Consider the following 12,579-nt stretch of genomic DNA (forward strand, 5'->3'; position numbering starts at 1 on the left):
AATTTGAAACTTGGCACATTGTCAAGTACTCCCAATGGGGAACAAGAGCCTGATAATTATGACATCATCGGTGAACTTGTGTACCAACCATAAACATTTTAATTGAATGCCTTATCTCACTATAATTCACCAAATGTTCATCCGTTTGTCTGTCTGTCCATCCGTCCATTCGAAGGTACCGCAAAAACGGCTGAACCGATCGCAACGATATTTCGGGTGGGTAATCCTGGTATCTCGCGGAGTAAAATAGGGTATATTGTTTTTCCCATTTCAGCTTTGGCCTCCAGCATTTCCAGGTTTGGACTCCCGCATAACGCTATTTTCCCGGGTGCCACACAAACGGCTGCACCGATCGCTGCACAGCTGCACCGATCGGCTGCACCGATCGGCTGCACCGATCCGACTCGGTGACCTCAGACAAAGACTTTTTATAAGGACGTGGGTTGAATCCCTGCTTGCGAGAATTGTTTTTTTTAATTTTTTTTTTTTTTGTATACTGAATCGAGGCTCGTGAAAATGCCAACCCCCTCCCCACCATCACGGTCATCTGTCCAACTAACAATCCCACGAGATATGCAGAAAGGACGACCCAAAACCAAGTATCCTCTTTTCGATTCGTATACAAACATCATTAAAAGTAAATAATGACCTCGGCCAAAGTTCAAACGACGTGAGTTTAATCTCTACATGAGAAAATTCCACATAGCTATTGGGGCGGTGTATATGCTAACAGATCGCTGTCTCCATTGATCTTGCCAAGGCCGTAACACCTATCGGCTCAAAATCCATTTAACTGTTGACTTGGTAGTTTTTACAATGAAGGAAACATTAACAATGTTGTCAAAAGTTTATTGTGCGATTAATTTGTGATTGGAGTTATGTTGTTTGGAATGAAAAAAAGAGATATTGAGTTCAAGTAAATGACGACATGCCGTGATGGTTTCTATTTTCTGATCGTGAACTTCGCGGATCGCCATATGCAGATTCGCCATGGAACCACGATCGATGTTTCTATACGTGAACGTACCCGTTTGTTTGCGAACGGGTACGTTTTGCATGGAAGTCCTTCACGAACTTGCTTTCCATGTCTGACGTGTGACTGAGGGTGCTACGGGAATGTGGAATTTATTGGTTTCATGCTTTAGCATTCGCCGTATCTGCATTGCCTGTTTGCTTCTGGCCTCCCACCCGTGCGTATCACGAGTATCTCACTAGTCCTAAAAAATCTGAAATTGCATGCACATATCCATGACCCATTTGTATTGAAATATTAAATTGATGACATCATAGGTCACATGGTTTGGCAGCCATATTTGATTAAACCTCAAACCTTAACAAAAACATCTTCTCCCAAACCACCAAATCGATTGACTCGAAACTTTACATGTGTCATTGACTAGGCATGGCGATTAAAAGTTGATCACAAAAACGTCACTTGTCACATGGTGTGGCACCCATATTGGATTGAAGGAAAATATTAAATAATTGCATCTCTGGAACCACTTACCCTGTCAATGCAAAACTTTACAAATGACATCCAACACCATTGCTGCATATACAGGGTGTCCACAAAGTCACGCATCATAGGAAATCATTTAATTGATTATTTATCATAGAAAATTACATTATTTAATTCAACAATTAGCCCAGATATGTTAAAGAACATTCAGAGGAACCTGCTTTTCCGTTTACAAACATGTTTTGAGATTGGTGGGACACATTGCAAACAACTGCAGAATCATCTGGACTGGACTCCCATCTCTACTGCCTCTGACATAAATTCTTCCTGGGAATTCTTCCAAAGTAAACTGCTCTCTCTCATGCACAGATTTATCCCATCTCATCTCCAGTTGTCTTACCCTTCCTCCCGCCCATGGTACACTGAATCTTGTGGTGAGGCAGTTGCCCTGAAACAACTTGCCTTTACCTCTTGGAAGGCTAATCCAACTGGAGGCAATCTCAGTTCCTTCCACCAAGCTTGGAACAAGTGTGTGTCTACCCTCAGGAGAGCCAGGAAACAATATCTCTCTACTCTCAAGCCTGAACTGTCAAACCTGTCTCCCTCTTCCAAATCCTGGTGGCGTCTGGTCAAATCCGTTTCTGGTGTTTGTTTCCCCTCCATCCCTCCCTTACCTCAAATGGCGACACATTTGACACCGCACGTGACAAAGCCGAATGCCTCAACTCTGTGTTTGCCTCAAAATCTTGTGTCCCAAACCCATCTCTCTCTGTTCCCACCTTACCCAGTCGAACCCAACTGCTCCTGGACTCTGTGTCCTTCTCTCCTGACAAGGTGGAGAAGTTTTTGTCAAACCTCGACCCCGATTCTGCAAATGGACCAGATGGCATCAGCCCACGGGTTCTAAAATCCTGCTCTGCCGCTCTATCTCACCCTCTCTCTGTTCTCTTCACCCTCTCTTTTGCTCAACGTCATCTGCCATCATCTTGGAAATCAGTCAATATTACCGCTTCACACAAAAAAGGTGCAAAAACAGATCCTTGCAACTACAGACCAATCAGCCTGCTCCCAATTATCAGCAAAGTATTGGAATCCATCATTGCTTCGGATATCAAATCCTTCATCTTCTCCAATGGCTTGATCTCCGATCATCAAATTGGATTTAGACCAGGTCATTATACTCTGGACATGCTGCTTTGCTGTCTCACCAATGGATGGAGGTCCTCAATGCCAAACAGGAAATCAGAGCTGTCTCCCTTGACATATCACGTGCCTTCAATACGGTCTGGCACCCAGCTCTGCTCACCAAACTCTCCTCCGATGGTATCCATGGAAATCTCCACGCATCGCTTGTGGACTTCCTCTCTGGTCATAGTCAACGTGTGGCCCTGAATGGATTTCTCTCCTCTCTCCTTCCTGTTCAGGCTGGAGTTCCCCTAGGCAGTGTTCTGGGCCCTGTGCTTTTTCTGGTCTTCATCAATTATCTCTCTGACTCTCTAGAAAATCCTCTCCATCTCTTTGCCGATGACTCCACTCTCTGCCGCTCCATTCCTCATCCCTCAGATCGGCAGCCTGCAGCCTCCTCAATCTCTGCAGACCTGGACAAAATCACAGACTGGTCAAACAAGTGGAACATGTCTTTGAATCCTGACAAATCTCACACTCTCACTTTGTCTCTCTGAAAAGGCCGACTGGACAACCCTCCCATCTACTTTCTCAACAATCCTCTCCAAGAAGTTCTGTCGCTCATGCTTTTGGGTCTCACTATCTGCCATGATCGTTTCTCGGAAAACCACATTTCCAAGCTGGCCTCCAAAGCCAGTCGCCGTATGGGCATCCTCCTTTGTGCGAAGTCCTTCCTTGGCACACCTGAGCTCCTCACCACATACAAGGCTTTCATCCGCAGCTCAATGGAAAACTGTTCTCCCCTCTGGGCCGGTGCTCCTGCCTCATGCTGTTGAAACCAAAGCTTTCAGAATCATTGGAATCTCCTGCGATGAAGCTAACTCCAAGCGCCTTTCACTCACTCACCGCAGGCAGGTTGGTGGTCTTTCTGGCTTCTACCGACTCCTCTCCGGCCTTGCTCCACCAGCTCTCTCTGTGCTCTGTCCGCCAAATATTCCTACAGGTCGCACAACATCTGCCAGCAACCCTTTTATGGTTAAACTGCCAAAATCAAGACTCTCTATTCACCTTCACTCTTTCATTCCTCTTTCCTCCCGCCTCTGGAAGAAACTCCCGCACTCTCTTCAATCCCACTCCTCCCTCCAGGTCTTTAAAACGGCTGTTCAGCACCATCGCTTATCTTCCCCCATCCAAAACCTTGATCTTTTCTACCCCCGTTAATTCATCCCAGATCCACTTTTTTGAAATTCCAACTTCTTTCCTGGAAGTCCTTACAGTGTCCATGTGTTTTATACCTCTCCAACCTCCCCCTTCCCATGCCCCCCCCCCCCAAAGCCCTCGCCCTCTCTCAGATCTCTCGATGTCTCCATGTCTCTCGGTCCCTGCTCTCAAATGTTGTGTTTGTGTCCTTCCCCCTCTCTCCCCATCTTGTCTACCGCTCCCTTTATTATATGTTTTATGTGTCGGTTTGACTTTTTGTGTGATTAATGTTAGCTCCTACAGGAGCTGACTCTCTCTGACTCTCTGACTCTCTGATCTCTCTGATCTCTCTTGAAAATCCTCTGTATCTCTTTGCTGATGACTCTACTCTCTGTCGCTCCATTCTTCATCCCTCAGATCGGCAGTCTGCAGCCTCCTCACTCTCTGCAGATCTGGACAAAACCACAGACTGGGCAAACAAGTGGAACATGTCTTTCAATCCTGACAAATCTCACACTTACGATGTCTCTCCGAAAAGACCGACTGAACAACCCTCCCATCCACTTTCTGAATAATCCTCTCCAAGAAGTTATGTCACTCAAGCTTTTGGGTCTCACTATCTGCCATGATCTTTTCTGGGAAAACCACATTTCAAATCTGGCCTCCAAAGCCAGTCGCCGACTGGGCATCCTCCGTCGTGCGAAGTCCTTCCTTGGCACACCTGAGCTCCTCACCACATACAAGGCTTTCATCCGCAGCTCAATGGAATACTGCTCTCCCCTCTGGGCTGGTGCTCCTGCCTCACACCTAGCTCGTCTTCATGCTGTTGAAACCAAAGCATTCAGAATCATTGGAATCTCCCGCGATGAAGCTAACTCCAAGGGCCTCTCACTCACTCACCGCAGGCAGGTTGGTGGTCTTTCCGCCTTCTACCGACTCCTCTCTGGCCTTGCCCCCCCCCAGCTCTCTCTGGGCTCTGTCCCGCAAATATTCCTACAGGCCGCACAAGATCTGCCTGCAACCCTCTTATGGTCAAACTGCCAAAATCAAGACTCTGTGCTCACCTTCACTCCTTCATTCCTCTTTTCTCCCGCCTCTGGAACAAACTCCCTCACCCTCTTCAATCCCACTCCACCCTCCAGGTCTTTAAAACAGCTGTTCACCACCATCTCTTATCTTCCCCCATCCAAAACCTTGATCTTTTCTACCCCCGCTAATTTCACCCCAATTCCACTTTTTTGAAATACCAACTTCTGTCCTGGAAGTCCTTGGTGTCCTTGTGTTTTATACTTCTCCCTCCCCCCCCCCCCCCTTCCCACGCCTCCTCCCCCCAAGCCCTCTCCCTTCCACACATCTCCCTGCTCTCAAATGTTGTGTTTGTGTGCTTCCCCTTCTCTCCCTATCTTGTTTTCCGCTCCCTCTTTTTATATATTTTGTTTGTCTGGTTGATTTGTTTGTGAAGTAAATGTTAGCTCTTTCACGAGCCTCGATCTTGTATACAACAACAACAACAAAAAATCACTGATGTAGCCAACCTTACAAATAAATGTTTTGCCTATGATGCAGTGACTTTGTGGACACCCTGTAGTTTGAAAATTATGACATCGTAGGTCACATGGTTTCGAAGCCATCTTGGATAGAAAAACAAACCTTATCCGATCAGCACGAAACTTCACAAACGTGATCCTCTCCCCATACATATGCAGAGTTTACATTTTTGATGTCATATGTCCTGTGGTTGGGCAGCCATGTTAGCTTGAAAGCCGATATTTAAAAAAATCCCTTCTCCGAAACCGCTTCACCGATCGATGTGAAACCTGTCATGGCTGGTGAAAATGTGATACTTGAGAACAGCCGAAGGGATTTAAATCAAACTTGAATGAGGGGATCTACCCATTACCATGGGCACTGGGCAGGGACTACGCGGAGGCATATTGGCAAAGCAGTCAAAATTGCTCTAGTTACTAAATACAGTATAGCTTTTCTCATTTAACCCTTTGATCTTCACTTGCTGCAATGTTTCCATCCTCAGCAGGCATCTCTTTTGTTTGATAAATTCAGAGTTCTTATTTTGCCTCTTCCTTTTCCATGGTGAAAGTTACCATCTAAATTAAATAACGTGTGTTATAAACGTCAATCAGCACACTGTGGAAAATAATCACTTATTCCTTACTTCCAACATTCCATCCCCAACCCGAATGTGCCCCAATACCCATCTGCTGTCAGGCTACGTTCCACACAACAACGGTCTTGTTTTTATTTTGTGTATACAGAGTCAAGGCTCAAAGAAGAGCAAGAACACTGAATGCAGCAGGCCACAACAGAACAAAAGGAACAGTAGAGAGTGGGGTGGGAGGAGGGGAGTGAGGGGGAAACAAACAGCAGGGTTGAAGGACAAAATAGAGGGAGACTTGGACAAAAATGGGTGTGGGGACAAATGAAGGATGTGGGGAGGAATGGGGGTTGGGAATGAGACATGAAATAGACAATATGAATACAGAAGGAAACTCTTGGGGGTGTGTTTGGGAGGGCCCGTCAATCTTCTGCCCACCCAGGTATAAACGTTGGTAGAAAATAAAAGATCATGGCATAGAAAATATGGTTTTGGATGGGGGAAGATCTGAGATGGTGGGGAAAGGAATGAGATTGAAGAGAATGTGGAAGTTGGTTCCACAGCAGGGAAAAAGAGGAACGAATGAGTGGTGAGCGATGAGCTCATTTACTCATGAATTGTTACCGTTTTGTCGTCTTCAATGACTGACAGACCACTTGTCGGTCATTGAAGACCACGTGGCTGTCCGCCGGGTAAATTTGGTGAGAATCCATGTCTCTGAACACACAGTGACCATGGCGGACGGAATTCCCAATAATCTGGCCAAGCGAAGCTTGTCGGCGATCCACATTTGAAGAGTGAAAACATGGGCCGAATTTGGATTTTAATGGGTTAATAAGATGTTATCCTAAGCGCTATTGATCCCGCTTCTGGTAACCACCCCATTTTCATCAAAGGCGGGATTTATTACAGAGAATAGGGGGGAGGAAACAACATGGCTGCTCTGTAGTGATCACAATCAATTGAATAAACTATACAAACATGCCACAAAACGACCACTAACGTGATATCTGGAGTTCATAGAACACCATATACCACGCACATAATCATACTAACATCCGCAATTTGTTGTCTGTCTGTCTGACGATTTTTGACGGCGATACATTCGGTCGTTACTGATCCAATCTCAACCAAAGTTGACAAGGAGACTAATGGTCAAATGATGGAGGTTGTAGTGATTTACCCCCCCCCCCCCCCCCTCCTCCCCAAGGGGGTTTTCCCTGTCAATGAGGTTGCGTATTGAGGAGTATATCCGTGTTGAGGTAGCTTTATCATAGCGTTTTTCCAAGGTCGTTTCTAATAACAAAAGTAACAACAATAACAAAGTAGCAAAAGTAACAATAATCTAATAACAAAAGCGACAAATTTGATTGGTCATGATGACGTAAAATTCCATAATATTGTTACATGGAAAGAGGGGGGGGGGGGGCAGGATCCATAGTTACACTGTGTAAGTGTAGTATGGTCTGTGTGTGTCAAGTAGCGGTTAGATTGACATGTAACAGGGACCTGTCAGGTTAAGTCGTTTATTACACATGAGGCAACATATGTAATTTATAGACAGGTTAGCTCTTAATATGTGTGCATGAACACCTCATGTGGTATGTGTGGCTAGTAGGTGAGCACTTCTCATGAGAGACTTCTAGAACTTCTCATCTGTCTGTGTGTGTCAGCCATGGTGGCATAATGTGCTCTGGAGACAGAAGTGCCATGCTGGAATTACTTGTTATAGGCACTGCCCCATGGGCAGGACAGCAAGAGCAGGGGACTCCTCCCAGTGGAGTGGAGAACTGGAGAGACACCATGCTTGAGGAGGGGAATGAGACCTGAACTTGAGGAAGAAGTGACCTCGTTGTAGAGAGGAGATAGCAAAAAGCCTCGTGTGGAAAAACTGTTCAAACTGTTGGAGTGGAGCAAGTGTGGCTTTGTCTTGGATTGACCCAAGCTGGTTTCACCCTGCGTGAGTGGAGTGTGGAATAAGAGGCTCAAGGGCACCATCAGGAGGCCTTGCTTAAAAGACAAAGGGGTCATGAGGCTTGATGGAGGAGGTGGATCATCGCTGGCATTCCACACCAAACACAATGTTATTTGTGCTCGTTTTGGCTGTTGGTCGCTATTCATCTCGCACCTGGATCCCGAAGCGATATACTTTGAGTCAAGCATTGACCCTGCAGCATCAGATAAAGGGAAGTCTCGCCTACAATTGTTTTGTTGTATAAATGTGATCTGTGGCGCCAAGTGGATTAGGAATTGTTTTTTTCCAATTATTGTACATAAGTTTGAATATTCCCATTTACCTCTTTGTGTCCATTTGAATCACTTGGTTCGTTCCATTTTATTTATAGTGTCTTGCTACCCTCTTCCCTGTTTATGTTACAAATAATGCTTTAAAGGGTAAGAAAACATGTTTCACCTATTTGTTTCCATGTCCGTGTGCGGCAATTATTTCGGCCCAATCAAAGATCCTTGGAGAACAGTAAAGTTCGAATTAATTAAATAAACGCAGTACAAACACTAATAAAAGATCGTCCGGTCCATCTTTCGAGTCTAACTCGGTGCTGAGGTTCTTGTTTTAACGAGAGCTTCAGACGTGACAATATTTTGTCCAAGTAATGCTAAACGGAAGGGTTTTGAAAGGGCCAAACAGGAAATTCTGTTCTACAGTGTTCAAGTGGAAAATTTAATTGAAACACAATAGCGATTTTAGAGGATGAAGAAAAAAACTTTATTCCGAAGTTTACCGCCGTTGCTGCAGTGTCTTTTACACCACCTTATTTAACACGCTACAATAGTTATTTGTGTCTGGTGTTTGCGTCCTGTATGACATCTTTTAAAACAGTAAGTTTCCTGTTTGGAAAAAATTTTCAATTTTGTTTGTCTGCGGTATAGCAGACAGAGCAAAAATATTACCTTCTTACTCTGCGCATGTGCGATCGGGACAAATTCAGATCCAAAGTACTGTAGTGTAAAACTACAGGTTGGTTTTCTGATTCAAGTTCCAATTCGTGTTCAAAATATAACCTTCAATTAAAGTTAATTGTTCCTTGATCATAAACTGATATTTGTATCGATAGATTAAACAGACCAAAAGGAACATTCCGGAATAATTGGAGCATCATGCTATGGTGATGCTTTCATGGACAGATAGACAGGAGTAAACCGATTGCCCAACCCCACTTTTCCCCTCACTTGAAGGGAGTAATTAATTACAGGGAGCCTAAATACATTAATTTGGTGGGGGAGGGGGGAACATAGGACTCGTAAGGGGTTTGACAAGGCAAATAATCTGTCTTGCGCAGCATCACTCGCATACGCAGTGTGGGTCTGTCGTTCAGCTCTCCTCTCCATCCAGGTGTTGGACTCACTTGGGCATGCATCTAATGTGCCTTCCCTCTGGGACCTCATTCGCTCTCCAGCCGAGCCACTAACAACAAAACCAACAACGAGCAGCCAACCACTTTGCGCTAGCCCACAGCAAAACCACAGACCACCAGCCAGGCCCAGCCAACAACAAACTCGCAACTCAGAACCAGTAGCAGCACCAGCCTGATCTTTCTGCATGGTCTGCCCTTTAAAGTCCCCCAAGGCCCATTAAATTGTGCCATGGGGCATGCTCATAGGCCAACGCAGTCAGACAAATTTCCATGTATGGGCTGGTGTTTAGGCTGCTTGGCAGACTCGGCTGATCCTGCAATTGTACCATGGGCCACCCTTATTGGTTGTAACAGTGACGAAAATTGGAGATTTCAGAATGAGTGGAAGGGGGGGGGGCGTGGCTTAGACACACACCTGGACGGGGAGACTAGAGCTTTCTGAACACGTGGTCAACAGGTTTAATCACTACTGGAATTACTCGAAAGACACATACACATCAATGAAAAACATTCTAATCTATCTCCCATTTTACTCCCTAGACCAGATCCGTAACATATATATATATATATATACACACCTCTACAACGGAACAATTGTCGAGTAAACTGAACAATTAGCCTTTGTTTTCTTTTTGTAATTGTTCAGGTAACAGATCTCAACACTTATCCATAAAATTTACATTTATTGCAGCCCCTTCGACAATCTTGATCACAAGAGCGACTTTTGTTCGTCCTGATGTCTTCAAATAAACACATCTGCTTTCATTTTGCTCATATACGAGTACTGTCAGCAGGATGGATCACGTTAAGAACTTTCAAAATGAGACGAAATGTCTGTTTTGCCTCAAGCTGTTGTGCTGGATTATGTAAATAATATATTTATAATTACACATAATTGGAGCCAAGTGATTGGTCCAGTGGTCAGCACAACCACTATTTCCTACCTTCATTCAACGATTATATTGGTGGAAATAATTCGCAGCAGATGCCAAAGGTGCAACTGGTCTTCCTCAGTGGACCCCAAAAGGTGGGAATAATTGGAGCCATTAAATTAGAAGTAATTACCAGCTGGGTCGTCAAACTTTTTTTATTAAACTAGTTTTATTTTAAGATAACATTTACCGGTGTGCGACGCTAACTAGTAATACTCCCATAACCATCCATCCCTTGTTGTTTGGAATATTTGTCCCAAGCTGGTAAAGCGCTCCTTGATATTTGAAGTTACCGGAGTTGGCGAAACAAACGGCTATCTATGTGTTAGAGCTTAACGTAATAATTTTGAAAGAAATCTCGAAAAAGATCTGCAATATTCATGACAGTTTACACAGTTTTGTGCATTTCTGATAATATGATGAAGAGAAGAGTATATCTGTAATAACATGCATCCAACTCGTGCGGCAAACTCAGCTTGCTCTCGTACTTTGTTTCTGAAGTCACGGAGCATACACCAGGACTTATTTACCTTGAGTTCTCATTTATTTTTCTTCCTGTGTGGTTTAAGCTGCTTTGCAAAGGCCAAATTCTTGGGTATCTGGAGGGAAAATATACACATTTTGGAGCAATTGCATTTACAACACGTCCTCCAAGCAAAGATAAAGGCTTTAAAAACATGTTTTGTTTTTCGTCTTGGGATACAAATGTGGTTTTCCACTTTGAAGAAGGGAAGAGAAAGAAAGTTTCAAACTTCGTCAAAATATATATATTGAATCGATTTGAATTAGTTTTGTGTGTTTTTTATTTTTACGCAAAATCGAGCCTTATGGAAGAGTTAGTTGAGGTTGAGAAAAGGTAAAAAAAAAAAATTAAAAAAAAGCAACTTTGTGACGGTTGGTCATAGTTTGATACAACAAGCAAAGGAATGAGCTGAACAAGAAAAGGAGAGAGAGGAGAGGAAGAAACACAACAACCGGGAAGTAAGATTTAGGGTACTGTTGATACCTGATCGGGGTAGAAAATGTTACAGGTAGGGATGGGGGTGACACGAGGTGGTGGTGCACCCCGTGCTTGAACCCATGGAGGGAAGAACAAGATTCAACAGCTCAAGGAAGGCACTTCCATAAACATGAGAAAGGATAAACAAGATGGTTGAAGTGGGTGGAAAGTCTAGATTTTGGGGGTTTCACTGGGAGGGGGATTACTGGCAAAATGAGTGTGTCCTCGATGAGTTCGAGAGAGTCGGTGGGTGGAAAGTCTAGATTTTGGGGGTTTCACCAGGAGGGGATTACTGGCAAAATGAGTGTGTCCCAGAGGAGTTTGAGAGAGTCGGTGGGTGGAAAGTCTAGATTTTGGGGGTTTCACTGGGAGGGGATTACTGGCAAAATGAATGTGTCCTCGATGAGTTCGAGAGAGTCGGTGGGTGGAAAGTCTAGATTTTGGGGGTTACACCAGGAGGGGATTACTGGCAAAATGAGTGTGTCCCAGAGGAGTTTGAGAGAGTCGGTGGGTGGAAAGTCTAGATTTTGGGGGTTTCACTGGGAGGGGATTACTGGCAAAATGAATGTGTCCTCGATGAGTTCGAGAGAGTCGGTGGGTGGAAAGTCTGGATTTTGGGGGTTATACCAGGAGGGGGATTACTGGTAAAATGAGTGTGTCCCAGAGGAGTTTGAGAGAGTCGGTGGGTGGAAAGTCTAGATTTTGGTGGTTTCACCAGGAGGGGATTACTGGTAAAATGAGTGTGTCCCAGAGGAGTTTGAGAGAGTCGGTGGGTGGAAAGTCTAGATTTTGGTGGTTTCACCAGGAGGGGGATTACTGGTAAAATGAGTGTGTCCCAGAGGAGTTTGAGAGAGTCGGTGGGTGGAAAGTCTAGATTTTGGTGGTTTCACCAGGAGGGGGATTACTGGTAAAATGAGTGTGTCCCAGAGGAGTTTGAGAGAGTCGGTGGGTGGAAAGTCTAGATTTTGGTGGTTTCACCAGGAGGGGGGATTACTGGTAAAATGAGTGTGTCCCAGAGGAGTTTGAGAGTCGGTGGGTGGAAAGTCTGGATTTTGGGGGTTTCACCAGGAGGGGGATTACTGGTAAAATGAGTGTGTCCCAGAGGAGTTTGAGAGTCGGTGGGTGGAAAGTCTGGATTTTGGGGATTTCACCAGGAGGGGATTACTGGTAAAATGAGTGTGTCCTCGATGAGTTCGAGAGAGTCGGTGGGTGGAAAGTCTAGATTTTGGGGGTTACACCAGGAGGGGGATTACTGGTAAAATGAGTGTGTCCCAGAGGAGTTTGAGAGAGTCGGTGGGTGGAAAGTCTAGATTTTGGTGGTTTCACCAGGAGGGGATTACTGGTAAAATGAGTGTGTCCTCGATGAGTTCGAGAGA

Source organism: Myxine glutinosa, chromosome 10 (assembly GCF_964187855.1).
Source record: "Myxine glutinosa chromosome 10, kmMyxGlut1.1, whole genome shotgun sequence".
Classification (NCBI taxonomy): domain Eukaryota; kingdom Metazoa; phylum Chordata; class Myxini; order Myxiniformes; family Myxinidae; genus Myxine; species Myxine glutinosa.